Source organism: Caretta caretta, chromosome 19 (genome assembly GCF_965140235.1).
Source record: "Caretta caretta isolate rCarCar2 chromosome 19, rCarCar1.hap1, whole genome shotgun sequence".
NCBI lineage: Eukaryota > Metazoa > Chordata > Testudines > Cheloniidae > Caretta > Caretta caretta.
Window position 1 is genome coordinate 14,222,483 of NC_134224.1, and position 21,607 is coordinate 14,244,089.

Here is a 21,607-nt window from a genome sequence, read left to right on the forward strand (position 1 = left end):
AATTGGAAAGAGTCCAGCGGAGGGCAACAAAAATGATTAGGGGTCTGGAACACATGACTTATGAGGAGAGGCTGAGGGAACTGGGGATGTTTAGTCTACGGAAGAGAAGAATGATGGGGGATTTGATAGCTGCTTTCAACTACCTGAAAGGGGGTTCCAAAGAGGATGGATCTAGACTGTTCTCAGTGGTAGCAGATGACAGAACAAGGAGTAATGGTCTCAAGTTGCAGTGGGGGAGATTTAGGTTGGATATTAGGAAAACTTTTTCACTAGGAGGGTGGTGAAACACTGGAATGTGTTACCTAGGGAGGTGGTGGAATCTCCTTCCTTTGAAGTTTTTAAGGTCAGGCTTGACAAATCCCTGGCTGGGATGATTTAATTGGGGATTGGTCCTGCTTTGAGCAGGGGGTTGGACTAGATGACCTCCTGAGGTCCCTTCCAACCCTGATATTCTAGAATTCTATGATTCCCAGAGGCTAGTGAAGATTAGAAAGAAGGAAAAAAAAAGCACTCATGATGAAATGTTCTCTGAGCTCATGCTGTCCTCCCACACTGACAGAGCACAGACAAATGCATGGAAGCAAATAATGTCAGAGTGCAGGAAAGCACAAAATGACCGTGAGGAGAGGTGGCGGGCTGAAAATAAGTGGCGGGCTGAAGACAGGGCTGAACCTCAAATGTGGCAGCAGCATGATGAGAGGAGGCAGGATTCAATGCTGAGGCTGCTGGAGGATCAAACCAATGTGCTCCAGTGTATGGCTGAGCTGCAGCAAAGGCAGCTGGAGCACAGACTGCCGCTACAGCCCCTGTGTAACTAACTACCCTCCTCCCCAAGTTCCATAGCCTCCTCACCCAGACGCCCAAGAACGCGTTGGGGGGGACCTCTGGCCAACCAGCCACTCCACCACAGAGGATTGCCCAAAAAAACAGAAGGCTGGCATTCAATAAATTTTAAAGTTGTAAACTTTTAAAGTGCTGTGTGGCATTTTCCTTCCCTCCTCCATCACCCCTCCTGGGCTACCTTGGTAGTCATCCCCCTATTTGTGTGATGAATGAATAAAGAATGCATGAATGTGAAGCAACAATGACTTTATTGCCTCTGCAAGCGGTGATCGAAGGGAGGAGGGCAGGGTGGTTAGCTTACAGGGAAGTAGAGTGAACCAAGGGGCAGGGGGTTTCATCAAGGAGAAACAAACAGAACTTTCACACGGTAGCCTGTCCAGTCATGAAACTGGTTTTCAAAGCTTCTCTGATGCGTACTGCGCCCTCCTGTGCTCTTCTAACCACCCTGGTGTCTGGGTGCACATAACCACCAGCCAGGCGATTTGCCTCAACCTCCCACCCCGCCATAAACGTCTTCCCCCTTACTCTCACAGATATTGTGGAGCACACAGCAAGCAGTAATAACAGTGGGAATATTGGCTTTGCTGAGGTCTAAGCGAGTCAGTAAACTGCGCCAGCGTGCCTTTAAATGTCCAAATGCACATTCTACCAGCATTCTGCACTTGCTCAGCCTGTAGTTGAACAGCTCCTGACTACTGTCCAGGCTGCCTGTGTACGGCTTCATGAGCCATGGCATTAAGGGGTAGGCTGGGTCCCCAAGGATAACTATAGGTATTTCAACATCCCCAACAGTTATTTTCTGGTCTGGGAATAAAGTCCCTTCCTGCAGCTTTTGAAACAGACCAGAGTTCCTGAAGATGCGAGCGTCATGTACCTTTTCCGGCCATCCCACGTTGATGTTGATGAAACGTCCCTTGTGATCCACCAGAGCTTGCAGCACTATTGAAAAGTACCCCTTGCGGTTTATGTACTCGCCGGCTTGGTGCTCTGGTGCCAAGATAGGGATATGGGTTCCGTCTATGGCCCCACCACAGTTAGGGAATCCCATTGCAGCAAAGCCATCCACTATGACCTGCACATTTCCCAGGGTCACTACCCTTGATATCAGCAGATCTTTGATTGTGTGGGCTACTTGCATCAAACAGCCCCAACAGTAGATTTGCCCACTCCAAATTGATTCCCAACTGACCGGTAGCTGTTTGGCGTTGCAAGCTTCCACAGGGCTATTGCCACTTGCTTCTCAACTGTGAAGGCTGCTCTCATCTTGGTATTCATGCGCTTCAGGGCAGGGGAAAGCAAGTCACAAAGTTCCATGAAAGTGCCCTTATGCATGCGAAAGTTTCTCAGCCACTGGGAATCGTCCCAGACCTGCAACACTATGCGGTCCCACCAGTCTGTGCTTGTTTCCCGAGCCCAGAATCGGCGTTCCACCGCATGAACCTGCCCCATTAGCACCATGATGCATGCATTGGAAGGGCCCATGCTTTCAGAGAAATCTGTGTCTATGTGCTGATCACTCACGTGACTGCGCTGACGTCGCCTCCTCGCTCGGTATTGCTCTGCCAGGTTCCGGTGCTGCATATACTGCTGGATAATGCGTGTGGTGTTTAATGTGCTCCTAATTGCCATAGTGAGCTGAGCAGCCTCCATGCTTGCCTTGGGATGGTTTCCGCACAGAAAAAAGGCACGGAATGATTGTCTGCCGTTGCTTTGACGGAGGGAGGGGTGACTGATGACGTGGCTTGCAGGGTTGGCTTACAGGGAATTAAAATCAACAAAGGGGGTGGCTTTACGTCAAGGAGTATTTCAGGCAAGACTTCACAGAGGGTTCCAATAAGAAATGGTGCACCTAAGTAATTGTTCTTATTGGAACAAGCAGGTTGGTCTGGCCTCTGATTGATACATGGCTAGATTTACCTCGCTGCACCTTCTCTGTGAGTGACTGCAGTATGACCTAGAGGAATGAGTCCCCTAGACGGGGGTGGGGGGGGGAAGCAAATGAGTACAAAACAAATCTGGTCTATTTCTTGTTTTGATCCACTCCATCTATCTTTTACATCTTTGGCTGGCAGCAGACGGTGCAGAAGGACTGCAAGCCATCCACATCTCATGGCTGCTCGGCAGAAGATGGTACAATAGGACTGCTAGCAATCCGTATCACCTGCCTGCTCACCATAAGATGGTTCAATAGGACTGACTGCAGGACTAAAGAGAATGACCTGGTCAAGTCACTTCTAATGTAGTCCCTGCACCCATGTCTGCCCAGGCGCTCCTGGCTGACGTGGCCAGGAGCACCTCGGACATGACGATGACGGTTACCAGTCCTATTGTACCATCTGCTGCCACAAGGCAATGGGTTGCTGCTGCTGTGTAGCAATGCAGTACCGCGTCTGCCAGCACCCAGGAGACATACGGTGACGGTTACCTCAGCGGGCTCCATGCTTGCCGTGGTATGGCGTCTGCACAGATAACTCAAGAAAAGAGGCGCAAAACGATTGTCTGCTGCTGCTTTCACGGAGGGAGGAAGGGAACGGGGGCCTGATGATATGTACCCAGAACTACGTGTGACAATGTTTTAGCCCCATCAGGCATTGGGATCTCAACCCAGAATTCCAATGCGCAGCGGAGACTGCGGGAACTGTGGGATAGCTACCCACAGTGCAACACTCCAGAAGTCGACGCTTGCCTCGGTACTGTGGAAGCACTCTGCCGAGTTAATGCACTTAGAGCATTTTCTGTGGGGACATACACACTCGAATATATAAAACCGATTTCTAAAAAACCGACTTCTTTAAATTCAACCTAATTTCATAGTGTAGACATACCCTATAAAACCCTAGTCAACATGTGTTAGCGGGTCAAGGTAAACCCTTGGCTGCCCAGTGCTTCCCCCCTCATCCTCCCACGGTGTTGATGTGCATTCAGTGTGTTGACCTCAGCCAGCAAAGTTACATGGTTATCAGCATGGGTTTAAAAAAAAAAGTGGGGGGAGGGTTATAGTGGGAATTTTGCAACTTTTTTTTCAAAACTTGTTTCCCCTTTTTTGAAATCAGGATTAAAATTTGAAATTTTGAATGTTTTCAAAACACTTTAAAGAAAGGAAAAGTTTGAAAACTTTGCTGACGTTTTTTCTAATTTCTTTATAGTTCAAATTTTGAAATGTTGCCCATGACAAAATTTGAAAAAAAAGCCCTGCAACTTTAAAAAAGCCATGTTTTATACTTTAAAAAAGTGTTGTTTAGTGCCCAGAGTCAATGCAAGAGAAACTTTGTAAATTGAAATAAAAAAATACATACAGTATCTTCAATAATAATAATTCCTAGTTTTTATATAGTGCATTTCACCGGTAGATCTCAAGAGACTTTATAGAGGACAGCGGCAGCATCTACCCATTTTATAGGTGGGGAAAGTGAGGCAGAGATTTGCCTTCAGTCACTCAGCAGGAGAGCCAGAAACAGACCCCAGTTTGCCTGCATCTCAGTTCAGTGCACTATCCTCTAGGCCAGTGTTTCTCAATGACTGGTTCCAGGGCTGGCCCCGGTCCCTGAGATCTCCCTGACACAGTTTAGGAAGGCATCAAGTTGGTCCCTGGTATCAAAAAGGTTGAGAAACCCTGCTCTAAGCCTCATGGCATGACATGAAGCAATGCTGAAATCAGCAACTAGACACTTATTATCTGATGATGCATGAAGAACAATCAAACTTGACTTGTTTTTCCACCGTTTGATTGGCTCCCCATAGTGCTGAGTGTAGCAAAAGCTTGGTTTGGCCAACCCAGTTGACGGATATTGATGACACATGCAGAAGCTGTAATGGGAGCAGATAAATACAGGAACAGTCTAGAATCCCACAACCCTGCTTTAACAACAGATGCGTAGTCACTTGTTACCTCATCCAGCCAGGTCTAGTTTTGCAAGTTCCATGGAGACTTCCAAAAGGGAGATAAATGGGAGAATCCGTTTCAAGCTAGGAAGTTTCTGACTACTTGAACTGGTTTATTGTGTGTGGAGGATCTCGCTGAAGCATTGGGAAACATTCGCAAAGACTTGGGAAAAGTCCATCTCCCTTCTGAAAATAAGGCAGTCAGGCTGGGGGAAAGGGAGGATGTGATGGAGTGTTTATACGTCACTTGCCTGGAACGGGTTAATGCAGAGTGCCAAGGTGGCTAATGAACCCAGTACACCACAGCTGTGGGGAATCAGGTGGCCATGTAATCCCCTGACTGAGTGAGGGAGCCCAGCTGAGGAGGAACCAGTTGGGCTAGGACTATGAAGACAGGAAATTGGAAGCAGAAGGGGCTGAAGTCACTCCCTGGGAGAATGGAAATGTGTTTGGGGCTACAGAAGCAAGTACCCTACAGTTACTCCCTAGGAGGAGGGAGTTTGGGCTGGCAAACCCTGAGAAGGGGGAGAGCCAGAAGGTAAGCACAGGCTCAGGGAAAAGCAGCAAGGTATGGGTCAGTGCAGACCTTGGCTGCTGTGCAGAGGGTCCCTGAGCTGGAACCCCAGGTACAGGGCAGGGCCAGGTTCCCCTGCCAGGCACTGTGGATGAGGCACTGAGGCAGTGGAGGGAAGACTACTTGGGATAGTCAACGGCTCCATGTCTAGTTGGCAGCCAGTATCAAGCAGAGTGCCCCAAGGGTCGGTCCTGGGGACGGTTTTGTTCAATATCTTCATTAATGATCTGGAGGATGGCGTGGACTGCACCCTCAGCAAGTTTGCAGATGACACTAAACTGGGAGGACAGGTAGATACGCTGGAGGGTAGGGATAAGATACAGAGGGCCCTAGACAAATTAGAGGATTGGGCCAAAAGAAATCTGATGAGGTTCAACAAGGAAAAGTGCAGAGTCCTGCACTTAGGATGGAAGAATTCCATGCACTGCTACAGGCTGGGGACTGATTGGCTAGGCAGCAGTTCTGCAGAAAAGGACCTACGGGTTACAGTGAATGAGAAGCTGGATATGGGTCAACAGCGTGCCATTGTTGCCAAGAAGGCCAATGGCATTTTGGGATGTATAAGTAGGGGCATAGCGAGCAGATCGAGGGACGTGATCATTCCCCTCTATTCAACATTGGTGAGGTCTCATCTGGAGTACTGTGTCCAGTTTTGGGTCCCACACTACAAGAAGGATGGGAAAAAATTGGAAAGTGTTCAGCGGAGAGCAACAAAAATGATTAGGGGCCTGGAACACGTGACTTATGAGGAGAGGCTGAGGGAACTGGGATTGTTTAGTCTGTGGAAGAGAAGCATGAGGGGGGATTTGATAGCTGCTTTCAACTACCTAAAAGGGGGTTCCAAAGAAGATGGATCTAGACTGTTCTCAGAAGTAGCAGATGAGAGAATGAGGAGTAATGGTCTCAAGTTGCAGTGGGGGAGGTTTAGGTTGGATATTAGGAAAAACTTTTTCACCAGGAGGGTGGTGAAGCACTGGAATGTGTTACCTAGGGAGGTGGTAGAATCTCCTTCCTTAGAGGTTTTTAAGGTCAGGCTTGAGAAAGCCCTGGCAGGGATGATTTAGTTGTGGATTGGTCCTGCTTTGAGCAGGGGGTTGGACTAGATAGCCTCCTGAGGTCTCTTCCAACTCTAATATTCTATGCCAGTTTGCCCTAAAGACTTTGATACCCCAGAAGGGGAAAACGTGCACAGTGACCTAGCTGGAGGGCTGCCTGTGGAGCAAGAGAGGGGCTGCAGACACAGAGATGGAGAGACCATATGCAACTGCAGGAAGGGGTGTTGACCTTGTGAGCTATTCCTCAGAGTGACCAAGAGGAGGTGCCATCCTAGTGGTGAGTAGAGCACACCGGCCCCTCAGGGGATTGACGCATTATAACAAACATGCAAAATGTGTAAGCTGGCAGGCATATTTGGAAGGATGATCTAGTTGCACAGAATTCACTGAGATAGAGCCAGGCTGGGAGAGTGGATGGGTTAGGAGCATTTTGCTATTCACGCAGGTCAGAAGGAAGGGCACAAGGTTAAGCCCTGAATGTAGTCATATGGGATAACTCTAGGTTGTCAGACAGGGTTCTGCAGTGCTTGGATAAACTTTCTAATGGCTGCTGCTAAAGACAAGTGCATGAACCAAAGAGACTCTTGGTTAGAACTATCAAGCTTCAACTTGCAAGAAAGAGGGATTTCAGGGCAGTAAATTATCTCCAGTTACAACCTTTATGAATCCAACGAACTATCCTGAGTCCTGTCTCCTAGTACAGGGCTGGACTAGATGACTTCTAGAGCTCCCTTCCAGCCCTACATGTCTATGACTCTGTGCTTTAGAGGCAGGATGGTGTATTGCATCCCTTCCCAGCCTGTATCCCTGGGGTTTTGTTGAAATGAACTATTGCCTCATGCTCATTCCATAGGCCAGGTCTACGCTACAGGCCTACATTGGTATAACTATGTCCCTCAGTGTGAAACATACACACCCCTGAGCAACATGGTTACACCAACCTAACCCCCTGCGTGGATAGCGGTATGTCAGCAGGAGGTGGATTAACGTAGCTATTGACTTTCAGGGAGGTGGATTAACTATGCTGATGGGACAAGCTCTCCTGTCGGCATAGGAACGTCTTCACTTAAGCGCTACAGCCAGTGCAAAGTTTTAAGCGTACACCTATCCAGAGACTCACAGGGACTACAGGTTTCAGGCCTTTTTATTAACTCATAACTGTTGCTGTTTCCATACAAAAGAAGAGAGTGGGCAGAGGACAGGACTGGGCTGTAGGATCTTGGGCAGCTCACTTAAATCCTGGGGCTTGATTTTCTGTCCAGCGCTTCGTTTTAGCATTGAAGCCAGTGCAAAGCAGAATGGTAGGAGTTTACATGTACTCTAGCCTAGTACACCCTCCTTGCCCTGATGTGGACAATGACATGAAGGGCAGGCAACAGATTGCGGCCACAATCTCAAACCGGGATAATGACACCACTCCCCTTCATTTGGAAAGCTTGTTGGGATCCGGGGATGAAAAATGCCTTGCATATGCTAAGCATTGTGATAGTTCGCCTCCACTAGTCAGCGGGCAAAATAACAAGAAGCCTATAGAGAGAAAGGTATGCTAAGGATTGTGCTAGAGAGACCTGATCCAAAAAGCCCACTAAAGGCAGTGGGACTTATTCCATTGACTTCAGTGGGCTTTGGCTCAGGCCCTAAGTGATACTATCCCAGGGATGATGGTTCCAATTTCATTGTTCCCAGCAGAAGCTCTCCGCCTCAAGCATTTAGTGCTGCTATGTTTGTGGCCAGGTGCTTGGAGAATAGATGCTAACGTAGCTGTTTAAGTTTCTAGAGAACTACCCCAGAAGGACAATGTGCTTTACAAGCAATTCTGATGAGGCCATTAGATATCATGCCACCAGCGCTAATTAACATGACTGGCATTGCTGAATAGGCTTGCAAAGTGCTCCCGGAAATAACTCAGAACTGGGTTGCCTTTATAAGTTACCTTGCAAATGTCTCACATTCGGTGAAGATCTCTATCAAGGTTCCTTCCCCACTCTGAACTCTAGGGTACAGATGTGGGGACTTGCATGAAAACCTCCTAAGCTTACTTTTACCAGCTTAGGTTGAAACTTCCCCAAGGTACAAACTATTTTACCCTTTGCCCTTGGACTTCCACTGACACCACCAAATGTTTATCTGGGTTTATTGGGAAAACGTTGTTTGGAAACTTCTTTCCCCCCCAAAATCCTCCCAACCCTTGCACCCCACTTCCTGGGGAAGGTTTGGTAAAAATCCTCACCAATTTGCATAGGTGTCCACAGACCCAAACCCTTGGATCTTAGAACAATGAAAAAAACATTCAGTTCTTGAAAAGAAACATTTTAATAGAAGAAACAGTAAAAAGAATCACATCTGTAAAATCAGGATGGTAAATACCTTACAGGGTAATTAGATTCAAAACATAGAGAATCCCTCTAGGCAAAACCTTAAGTTACAAAAAGACACACAGACAGGAATATTCATTCTATTCAGCACAACTTAATTTCTCAGCCATTTAAAGAAATCATAATCTAACGCATATCTAGCTAGATTACTTACTAAATTCTAAGACTCCATTCCTGTTCTGTCCCCAGCAAAAGCATCACACAGACAGACACAGACCCTTTTTTTTCTCCCTCCTCCCAGCTTTTGAAAGTATCTTGTCTCCTCATTGGTCATGTCATTTTGGTCAGGTGCCAGCGAGGTTATCCTAGCTTCTTAACCCTTTACAGGGGAAAGGATTTTTCCTCTGGCCAGGAGGGATTTTAAAGGTGTTTACTCTTCTCTTTATATTTATGATAATCTCAATTCCCCGTGATGTCCAAAGCTGTCAAAAAAAAATTGGCCTGTCTTCTCCTTCACCGTGCACTATGATGATGGGTACTTGAACAGCTCATTTTGTGTAATGAGTTCATCAGTGTAAAATGAAATGAAGGACGGGGTAAAAATCTGCAGAAATTCAGCTGCTCTGGGATATTCTAGACATGCAAGGTCTGTGCCACTTCATGCCAGTGCCTGCTTCTTCATGGTGGTCACTAGTCCAATGGCCCTGTTATTAGTGGTGGTGACTTTGTGCTGTGATTGCATTAGGCTGCCTGGCTCACTACTTAGATGGGAGTGTAATGGGGGGCTCTGCTCATCACTACGATTGCACATCCTCTTGGTTACTCTGGGGACTAGTTTGTAAAGGCAACACCCCTTTCCACAGTTGCATGCTATCTCTCCGACTCACTCCCTGGGTCTGTGGCCCCCCTCTAACTCCATAAGCTGCTGTTGCTTCTTCGTGACTCAGCCCTCTGGCCAGGTGACTACACGTGTTTTCCTTTTCCAGGATATCAGAGTCTCTATCAGCAATGCTAGGCAGTCTTCCCATTCACTGCCTTGTACTCCTACTCCCTCTGTGGCTGGCCGGGGAACCCGGCCTGCCCTGTGCTCTGGGTTCCAGCTCAGGAACCCTCTAGCCAGCAGTTAAGGTCTGTTCCCTTCTAAACCGTACTGCTATGCCCTGAGCCCTGGCCCCCTTGCCTGCCTTCTCCCAGTGAGTGATTGCAAACTTTCTCAGCCCCACTTCCAATTTCCTGTCTTTATAGTCCCAGCCCAGCTCATTCCTCCTCAGCTGGGCTCCCTCACTCAATCAGGGGATTGCGTGGCCACCTGATTCCCCTTAGCCCCCTTCACACTCTGCATTAATCTCTTTCCAGGCCAATGTGGGGTAGATATCCCATCCCAGGGAGGCCTGTCAATATTGTAATAGGTGGTTCTGTTGCATCACTAGCTGGAGTTTCATCAATACTGAAGATGCTTTAGGCTCTGATTTATTAAGATAATGTCTAACCTTAAGTAGTCCCATTCACTCCGGTGGGTTACTCACATTCTCAGATTTCAGAGGAACAGCCGTGTTAGTCTGTATTTGCAAAAAGAAAAGGAGGACTTGTGGCACCTTAGAGACTAACCAATTTATTTGAGCATGAGCTTTCGTGAGCTACAGCTCACTTCATCAGATGCATACCGTGGAAACTGCAGCAGACTTCATATTCTCTGTGTGTATATAAAGTCTGCTGCAGTTTCCACGGTATGCATCTGATGAAGTGAGCTGTAGCTCACGAAAGCTCATGCTCAAATAAATGGGTTAGTCTCTAAGGTGCCACAAGTACTCCTTTTCTTTTCACATTCTCAGAGTTAGGCCTGTGCTTAAGTACTTTGCTGGATCAGGGCCACCACGCAGCGTTCAGGGGTAACAGGTTGGTGTCAGTGCCATGTTTTGGATGAGACAGAAAACTGAATCAGGCCTCTTGTTCATGGATTCAGAGTCCATCTATTTCAGTGGGTTTTGAATTGGGACCTAAATATCCTATGACAATTGCAAGGATAGAGTTGCTAGCCTATTGGTGACAGGAGAAGTTCCAGTTTGGCTTATTAGCCTTGCTAACTCCTGCAGCAGTTGGCTTCCCTGGTCTCTTCCTGCTTGTGTAGTGTACTGTGCACATGAATCTGGCTGGCAGCTGGTGTTAACTGGCCCGGCCCCAGTGAAGTCAATGGACTTTGATTTACCCCAGCTGCTGATCTGGCTTATACGGTAATATTATTGTACTTACAATATGGCTACACTGCAACTGGTGGTGTCTGACTGCTGCAGGTCAGCGCACCCCAGCCAGCATTACCGTGTGGGTTCCAGCAGCCGTGAAGCTGTGGCAGCACACCCACCCAGGCCCTGGGTCCTCAGCTGAGTGGCTAGTCCATGCCGAAGTCCATGTTGCTCTAGCTTCACTGCTATTGTTCACCTAGTTCAATTAAAGCCACCTCGAGTGTGTCTACAGGCACCTGCCAGCTGCAGTGTAGACAGATCATTGACACCCATGCTCAAGACACTAGCTCTGTAGATGCGGATAAGACAAATACATAAGGTAAATGAAGAAAAGGAGGACTTGTGGCACCTTAGAGACTAACCAATTTATTTGAGCATAAGCTTTCGCGAGCTACATTTCGTGAATGCATCCGATGAAGTGAGCTGTAGCTCACGAAAGCTCATGCTCAAATAAATTGGTTAGTCTCTAAGGTGCCACAAGTCCTCCTTTTCTTTTTGCGAATACAGACTAACACGGCTGCTACTCTGAAAGGTAAATGAAGACGCAAAGGGAGTAGCATTCAGTATCTGTCAGATTTGGGAATAATAATGCATTGATTTAGTTAGGGGTTTTAAAGTCTCCTCTCATGCTTTCAGGCACATGAGCATAACACATTCAAACCTGCAAGACCCCATGTGATTTATAACTCCTCCTCCCACACCCAACCCATCCAGACTAGTCAGTTACCACCTCACCCCTATTAGCCCCCTTAAAGCACACTCAGTCCCCCCCAGTCTTGACAGACCAGACAGCATGGCTTGGAAGCCAACAGCAGCAGACCACTCTGTTACATCAAGAGGGTACATGAATTTCTGAGTCAAGGATCCTTCCCTGAACATAACCTACCATCAACTCCCTCTTGTTACCTTCAGACAGACTTACAGGGTTTCAGCCAAACACCAGCAAGGGTCAGGAAGGGATTACCCTCCCTAATTCAGGGTATTACAGGAGTTTGTTTTTATCTCCTTGTGAAGCATCAGGGATGGCTACGGCTAGAGATGGGACATTGGAGGGTGGGCCAGGGCTCTCAGGTGCTTGTCCACATGCTCCAGGTCTAACCGCCATATGTAGGGTCAGAAAGGAATTTTTCCCCAGATCAGATGAGCAGTGACCTTGGGTGTTTTTTGTCTTCATCTGCAGCGTGTGGGTGGAGGTAACTCACTTGGATTATCTGGGTATATCCCATTTAATCATTTCCCTGTCATCGTGGGGATTTTGGGCACTGGTACATCTCGGTCTCTCCTGTTCTCTGCCTGTGGCACGTAATAATCTAGTCTCCTGTGGCTGTAAGACTTTTTGGTCTAATTCTGGTTGTTGTGTTTAGTATGCAGGTGCTGGGTGGGGTCTGGTGGCCTGTGATACACAGGAGGTCAGACTGGATGATCTGGTGGGGCCTTCTGGCCTTAAACTCTGACTCTATCATCAGGACTGAAATCACTTAGGGCAGCATAGGTGAAATATTCAGGTATTTTGCTGTGGTCATATTCTGAAATAACAGGAAGGTTAATACTAGCAAGTTCCTCTAGTAGGAAGGTGAAAATTAGCAAATTTTCTTTCTTTCTTTGAAATTTTTAAATATAAAGTTCTAAATTCTCTCCTTCCCCAGAGTCCTGCCAGGCCCAGGGCGGGTTCCAGGAGCCAGTTGTGGCTCCCTGAATCTCAGGGCTAACTCCAGTTGTGACACCACTTAGTCCTGGCCTACACTGGAGAGTTTTACCAGCAAACCTCCTTCTGTTGGCACATCCTGGTATGTGTTCACACATCGTTTGGTGCCCTTCCAGCTAAACCCTCCACTTCCAGCAGAGTTTTTGCCCCCTTTCTGGAGCGACCTGAGCCTCCTGCTGATATAGTTTGATCACCACTCTGTGAGTGTGGACACTTGTGTACTTGTACAAGAAATCCTTCAGCAACAATCCCACAACGTGACATTCCCTCCAGCAGTGACCTGTGTATTGAAAGTTCTGGGGGCCTCAGTGACCAGAAACGGGTAGAAGCTGCTGGGCTGCATTTTGTGGAGGACAGGTGAGATGACCCTTCTCTCACCCAACATGCTGCATGGGGAATGGGCACCACAGGGGCAGGGCCCAGATCCAGTATACTTGGCAGCTGGGATCTTGAACCAGAAACCTTTGGAGCTAAACATACGAGTGCTCCAGTTTGAGCTACAGGGCCAAGCCTTTCTAGCTTCTGGCTGTAACAACTCATGTCCTCTGTGCTGAGCCACACACACAATAGGTTACACTTGCACTAGCTTGGAGTTCTCCTCCTACAGGAGAATTCTCTGCTGGACATTAGCAACCAGATTACAGCCCCGTTGCATCACAAGAGTGATGCACAGTGGCCATAACTATAAAGAGAAGCCAGCCCAAAGTGGAAAGCAAAAAAGAAACGGAATCTACCATTATGCCAGCATTCAATGAAAAGGGAGAGGCCTAAGAAAATGCGTTAAGGGTACTCAAGGAGAAAAGATAAATAAGTTTTCAGTAAAGATTTAGGCATGTCCCATTCCTCCCACCATTTCTTGTCTTGAGCTGGGATTAAATCAGTGCCATTTACTGTTCTCATTACACTATCCATGAAGGGAAGGCTGCCACATTTTTAATGCCACCTGTAATCTGTGACTTAGAGTTATGTTCCTGTGCTGTGCTACTTTGAGCTCTTCAATATTTGGTTGCTTTTATGGGGCTGCCTCTTCTATTTTCTCTCTGTTTACAGCCTCACTAATCTGTGAGAAAGGATCTGAACAGGCAATCAGTCAAATCGCAAAATACTGAAAAGGACAAAACTCTATTTCCAGCTGAGATTACATAATTAGTTCCGAGGGGCATGAAAAGCAATTCCCCTTAGAGGTGATGTGAGCTCCCATGCAGGAAGCCTTGTAATATACATGTCATGAGATGTCACACACAGGCCCTCCCTGAATCATAGAATCATAGAATATCAGGGTTGGAAGGGACTTCAGGAGGTCATCTAGTCCAACCCCCTGCTCAAAGCAGGACCAATCCCAATTAAATCATCCCAGCCAGGGCTTTGTCAAGCCTGACCTTAAAAACCTCTAAGGAAGGAGATTCCACCATCTCCCTAGGTAACGCATTCCGGTGTTTCACCACCCTCCTAGTGAAAAAGTTTTTCCTAATATTCAACCTAAGTCTCCCCCACTGCAACTTGAGACCATTACTCCTTGTTCTGTCATCTGCTACCACTGAGAATAGTCTAGAGCCATCCTCTTTGGAACCCCCTTTCATGTAGTTGAAAGCAGCTATCAAATCCCCCCTCATTCTTCTCTTCCGTAGACTAAACATCCCCAGTTCCCTCAGCCACTCCTCATAAGTCATGTCTTCCAGTCCCCTAATCATTTTTGTTGCCCTCCACTGGACTCTTTCCAATTTTTTCCCATCCTTCTTGTAGTGTGGGGCCCAAAACTGGACACAGTACTCCAGATGAGGCCTCATCAGTGTCGAATAGAGGGGAATGATCACGTTCCTCGATCTGCTGGCAATGCTTCTACTTATACATCCCAAAATGCCATTGGCCTTCTTGGCAACAAGGGCACACTGCTGACTCATATCCAGCTTCTCATCCACTGTAACCCTTAGGTCCTTTTCTGCAGAACTGTTCCCGAGCCATTCGGTCCCTAGTCTGTAGCGGTGCCTTGGATTCTTCCATCCTAAGTGCAGGACTCTGCACTTTTCCTTGTTGAACCTCATCAGATTTCTTTTGGCCCAATCCTCCAATTTGTCTAAGTCCCTCGGTATCCTATCCCTACCCTCCAGCGTATCTACCTCTCCTCCCAGTTTAGGGTCATCTGCAAACTTGCTGAGGGTGCAATCCACACCATCCTCCAGATCATTTATGAAGATATTGAACAAAACCGGCCCCAGGACCGACTGTTGGGGCACTCCACTTGATACCGGCTGCCAACTAGACACAGAGCCATTGATCACTACCCGTTGAGCCCGACAATCTAGCCAGCTTTCTGTCCACCTTATAGTCCATTCATCCAGCCCATACTTCTTTAACTTGCTGGCAAGAATACTGTGGGAGACCGTATCAAAAACTTTGCTAAAGTCAAGGAACAACATGTCCACTGCTTTCCCTTCATCCAAAGAGCCAGTTATCTTGTCATAGAAGGCAATTAGATTAGTCAAGCATGACTTGCCCTTGGTGAATCCATGCTGACTGTTCCTGATCACTTTCCTCTCCTCTAAGTGCTTCAGAATTGATTCCTTGAGGACCTGCTCCATGATTTTTCCAGGGACTGAGGTGAGGCTGACTGGCCTGTAGTTCCGAGGATCCTCCTTCTTCCCTTTTTTAAAGATGGGCACTACATTAGGCTTTTTCCAGTCATCCAGGACTTCCCCGGATCACCATGAGTTTTCAAAGATAATGGCCAATGGCTCTCCAATCACATCCGCCAACTCCTTTAGTACTCTCGGATGCAACGCATCCGGCCCCATGGACTTGTGCACGTCCATCTTTTCTAAATAGTCCTGAACCACTTCTTTTTCCACAGAGGGCTGGTCACATCCTCCCCATGCTGTGCTGCCCAGTGCAGCAGTCTGGGAGCTGACCTTGTTTGTGAAGACAGAGGCAAAAAAACCATTGAGTACATTAGCTTTTTTCACATCCTCTGTCACTAGGTTGCCTCCCTCATTTAGTAACGGGCCCACACTTTCCTTGACTTTCTTCTTGTTGCCAACATACCTGAAGAAACCCTTCTTGTTACTCTTAACATCTCTTGCTAGCTGCAACTCTAGGTGTGATTTGGCCTTCCTGATTTCACTCCTGCATGCCCGAGCAATATTTTTATACTCCGCCCTGGTCATTTGTCCAATCTTCCACTTCCTGTAAGCTTCTTTTTTGTGTTTAAGATCAGCAAGGATTTCACTGTTAAGCCAAGCTGGCCACCTGCCATATTTACTATTCTTTCTACACATCGGGATGGTTTGCCCCTGTAACCTCAATAAGGATTCTTTAAAATAAAGCCAGCTCTCCTGGACTCCTTTCCCCCTCATGTTATTCTCCCAGGGGATCTTGCCCATCAGTTCCCTGAGGGAGTCAAAGTCTGCTTTTCTGAAGTCCAGGGTCCGTATTCTGCTGCTTTCCTTTCCTCCTTGTGTCAGGATCCTGAACTCGACCATCTCATGGTCACTGCCTCCCAGGTTCCATTCCACTTTTGCTTCCCCTACTAATTCTTCCCCATTTGTGAGCAGCAGGTCAAGAAGAGCTCTGCCCCTAGTTGGTTCCTCCAGCACTTGCACCATGAAATTGTCCCCCACATTTTCCAAAAACTTCCTGGATTGTCTGTGCACCGCTGTATTGCTCTCCTAGCAGATATCCGGGTGATTGAAGTCTCCCATGAGAACCAGGGTGTGTGATCTAGTAACTTCTGTGAGTTGCCGGAAGAAAGTCTCGTCCACCTCATCCCCCTGGTACGGTAGTCTATAGTAGACTCCCACCACGACATCACCCTTGTAGCTCACACTTCTAAACTTAATCCAGAGACTCTCAGGTTTTTCTGCAGTTTCATAACTTGAGCTCTGAGCAGTCATACTGCTCTCTTACATAGAGTGCAACTCCCCCACCTTTTCTGCCCTGCCTGTCCTTCCTGAACAGCTTATATCCATCCATGACAGTACTCCAGTCATGGGAGTTATCCCACCAAGTCTCTGTTATTCCAATCACACCATAATTCCTTGACTGTGCCAGGATTTCCAGTTCTCCCTGCTTGTTTCCCAGGCTTTGTGCATTTGTGTATAGGCACTTGAGATAACCCGCTGATCGTCCCTCTTTCTCAGTATGAGGCAGGAGCCCTCCCCTCTCACGCGCTCCTGTCTCATACTGAGAAAGTTTGATATTATGGCTGCATCCTGATATCTCCCAATAGGGTTTATTAGGTCAGGGAGCAGGAAATGGGAGGGACCAGTGAGGTTGCTTGGGGGTAACTAGAGCACATTTTAAGTGCATCCATTCAGGTCAAATTCTTGCTACCAAAATCAAAGGTCATGCCAGGATTAGTGTAATGAAATGTTTACTTGCAGTATCTTATTCAGCCACTAGATGTCACTATGTGCTGCATAGAGATCCAAGCAGCATGTAGCCCCTGGTACACAAGGGAGATAAAGCTGGGACTCAAGCTCAGTGGAAGCCTATTTATTTATGAAGACTGTAGTTTTCATCACTGAACACTTCCTGCTCAAAAGGGACTGCGAGTCCATAGATCATGGCAACATGCATATTTTATGAAAAGACTGAGGTTGGGCTAGTATAGCTCTGTGTGTGTGTATGTGGGGATCTTGCACTCATTGGCCGCTCTGTTCCTCGGTATGGCTGGCACCACTAGTCCCTTGTTTTCAGGTTCACCAAAATGCATGCGTGCGCACACACATGCACACACAAATTAAAGGTTTCAGAGGAACAGCCGTGTTAGTCTGTATTCGCAAAAAGAAAAGGAGTACTTGTGGCACCTTAGAGACTAACCAATTTATTTGAGCATGAGCTTTCGTGAGCTACAGCTCACTTCATCAGATGTTTACCGTGGAAACTGCAGCAGACTTTATATACACACAGAAATCATGAAACAATACCTCCTCCCACCCCACTGTCCTGCTGGTAATAGCTTATCTAAAGTGATCAACAGGTGGGCCATTTCCAGCACAAATCCAGGTTTTCTCACCCTCCACCCCCCCACACAAATTCACTCTCCTGCTGGTGCTAGCCCATCCAAAGTGACAACTCTTTACATAATCAAGTCGGGCTATTTCCTGCATAGATCAAGGTTTTCTCACATCCCCCCCACCCCCATACACACACAAACTCACTCTCCTGCTGGTAATAGCTCATCTAAACTGACCATTCTCCAGGTTTAAATCCAAGTTAAACCAGAACATCTGGGGGGGGGGGTAGGAAAAAACAAGAGGAAACAGGCTACCTTGCATAATGACTTAGCCACTCCCAGTCTCTATTTAAGCCTAAATTAATAGTATCCAATTTGCAAATGAATTCCAATTCAGCAGTTTCTCGCTGGAGTCTGGATTTGAAGTTTTTTTGTTTTAAGATAGCGACCTTCATGTCTGTGATTGCGTGACCAGAGAGATTGAAGTGTTCTCCGACTGGTTTATGAATGTTATAATTCTTGACATCTGATTTGTGTCCATTTATTCTTTTACGTAGAGACTGTCCAGTTTGACCAATGTACATGGCAGAGGGGCATTGCTGGCACATGATGGCATATATCACATTGGTGGATGTGCAGGTGAACGAGCCTCTGATAGTGTGGCTGATGTTATTAGGCCCTGTGATGGTGTCCCCTGAATAGATATGTGGGCACAATTGGCAACGGGCTTTGTTGCAAGGATAAGTTCCTGGGTTAGTGGTTCTGTTGTGTGGTATGTGGTTGTTGGTGAGTATTTGCTTCAGGTTGCGGGGCTGTCTGTAGGCAAGGACTGGCCTGTCTCCCAAGACTTGTGAGAGTGTTGGGTCATCCTTTAGGATAGGTTGTAGATCCTTAATAATGCGTTGGAGGGGTTTTAGTTGGGGGCTGAAGGTGACGGCTAGTGGCGTTCTGTTATTTTCTTTGTTAGGCCTGTCCTGTAGTAGGTAACTTCTGGGAACTCTTCTGGCTCTATCAATCTGTTTCTTTACTTCTGCAGGTGGGTATTGTAGTTGTAAGAAAGCTTGACAGAGATCTTGTAGGTGTTTGTCTCTGTCTGAGGGGTTGGAGCAAATGCAGTTGTATCGCAGAGCTTGGCTGTAGACGATGGATCGTGTGGTGTGGTCAGGGTGAAAGCTGGAGGCATGCAGGTAGGAATAGCGGTCAGTAGGTTTCCGGTATAGGGTGGTGTTTATGTGGCCATTGTTTATTAGCACTGTAGTGTCCAGGAAGTGGATCTCTTGTGTGGACTGGACCAGGCTGAGGTTGGTGGTGGGATGGAAATTGTTGAAATCATGGTGGAATTCCTCAAGGGCTTCTTTTCCATGGGTCCAGATGATGAAGATGTCATCAATATAGCGCAAGTAGAGTAGGGGCTTTAGGGGACGAGAGCTGAGGAAGCGTTGTTCTAAATCAGCCATAAAAATGTTGGCATACTGTGGGGCCATGCGGGTACCCATAGCAGTGCCGCTGATCTGAAGGTATACATTGTCCCCAAATGTGAAATAGTTATGGGTAAGGACAAAGTCACAAAGTTCAGCCACCAGGTTAGCCGTGACATTATCGGGGATAGTGTTCTTGACGGCTTGTAGTCCATCTTTGTGTGGAATGTTGGTGTAGAGGGCTTCTACATCCATAGTAGCCAGGATGGTGTTATCAGGAAGATCACCGATGGATTGAAGTTTCCTCAGGAAGTCAGTGGTGTCTCGAAGGTAGCTGGGAGTGCTGGTAGCGTAGGGCCTGAGGAGGGAGTCTACATAGCCAGACAATCCTGCTGTCAGGGTGCCAATGCCTGAGATGATGGGGCGCCCAGGATTTCCAGGTTTATGGATCTTGGGTAGTAGATAGAATATCCCAGGTCGGGGTTCCAGGGGTGTGTCTGTGCGGATTTGATCTTGTGCTTTTTCAGGAAGTTTCTTGAGCAAATGCTGTAGTTGCTTTTGGTAACTCTCAGTGGGATCATAGGGTAATGGCTTGTAGAAACTCATGTTGGAGAGCTGCCGAGCAGCCTCTTGTTCATATTCCGACCTATTCATGATGACAACAGCACCTCCTTTGTCAGCCTTTTTGATTATGATGTCAGAGTTGTTTCTGAGGCTGTGGATGGCATTGCGTTCCGCATGGCTGAGGTTATGGGGCAAGTGATGCTTCTTTTCCACAATTTCAGCCCGTGCACGTCGGCGGAAGCACTCTATGTAGAAGTCCAGTCTGCTGTTTCGACCTTCAGGAGGAGTCCATCTAGAATCCCTCTTTCTGTAGTGTTGGCAGGGAGACCTCTGTGGATTAGTATGTTGTTCAGAGGTATTTTGGAAATATTCCTTGAGACGGAGACGTCGAAAATAGGATTCTAGGTCACCACAGAACTGTATTGGAATTCATTTGCAAATTGGATACTATTAATTTAGGCTTAAATAGAGACTGGGAGTGGCTAAGTCATTATGCAAGGTAGCCTGTTTCCTCTTGTTTTTTCCTACCCCCCCCCCCCCCAGATGTTCTGGTTTAACTTGGATTTAAACCTGGAGAATGGTCAGTTTAGATGAGCTATTACCAGCAGGAGAGTGAGTTTGTGTGTGTATGGGGGTGGGGGGGATGTGAGAAAACCTTGATCTATGCAGGAAATAGCCCGACTTGATTATGTAAAGAGTTGTCACTTTGGATGGGCTAGCACCAGCAGGAGAGTGAATTTGTGTGGGGGGGTGGAGGGTGAGAAAACCTGGATTTGTGCTGGAAATGGCCCACCTGTTGATCACTTTAGATAAGCTATTACCAGCAGGACAGTGGGGTGGGAGGAGGTATTGTTTCATGATTTCTGTGTGTATATAAAGTCTGCTGCAGTTTCCACGGTAAACATCTGATGAAGTGAGCTGTAGCTCACGAAAGCTCATGCTCAAATAAATTGGTTAGTCTCTAAGGTGCCACAAGTACACAAATTAAAGTAGCCTTTAGTTGCTTGGCATCATATTTCTCGGATGACCTCAAGGTATGTCCTTCCCACACTTTTCCTCTCCCATTAAGGCCCTTCTTGGGACCCATCATAGTGACTCCACGAGCTGTTCCCGATGTTGTTCCTTTTCCTCCGGTGCTAAGCCACAGACCTACTTCCCAACCTAAGGAGTCTAATGCTATCTCCAAGGGAGGGAAGCAGGAAGGGCACTGATTGCCGTGCTTGCATCAAACCTGAGCTCTGGTTTAAGGAAGCTGTATAACTCTCCACAAGACCCCACCCAGGGCACCTCTGGTATTACAAGATACTCTTTTCTGTGCTCCAAGTCAAGATATGATGGATCCCCAAAAATGGGAGACCAGAGAGAATGAAGTCATACTGGACCATGATGGGTGAAAGGTCTATGGTGACTTATGTCCTTCAATCACCCCTACCTGCCCTAGAAACAATGTCATGCAAAGCCTTTTTGTTAAAAAAGCTAAATGTTCCCTGAGTATAATTGATTAAAAAATGAGCAAAGCATTCATAAAGAAGATTGGCCAGTAATTTTGGAACTAAAATTGTGATTAAAAACCACTATCCCAGTGGAAGATCCAAAGCAGAGTGGCTGATCATGATTAATATGACACTACAGAACTTGGCTGCTTGGGAGAATCACAAAGAGCGAACTTTAGTTAAATTCTTATCAAGTGAAATGTATCCTGTCCAATCTGATAGGTCTTAAAAGATTAATGCAAGTTAAATCAATGCAGCCTCAGTCCAGATAAAGTGTGGAAAATTGTCCTTGGGTGTGAATGTTCAGAAGTCTGAGGGAGGGTAATAAAGTGCTTTCATCGTGTGTTAATCTTCGCCAAGTCCATTGATGATAAAGTTAAAAAAATATTGATGATAAAGGTAACCCTATTTATCAGGCAGTATTGATAATCCTGGAGGCTGGGGGGAGGAGATACGTTTTAAACATTCCATCCTGCCTGCTCATGTTAGTTATCTTAATAAACACAACGTTTTGAAAAAACAGCATTTAGATAGTCAACGATTTAGCGCACGAAAGGGTGACGTCAT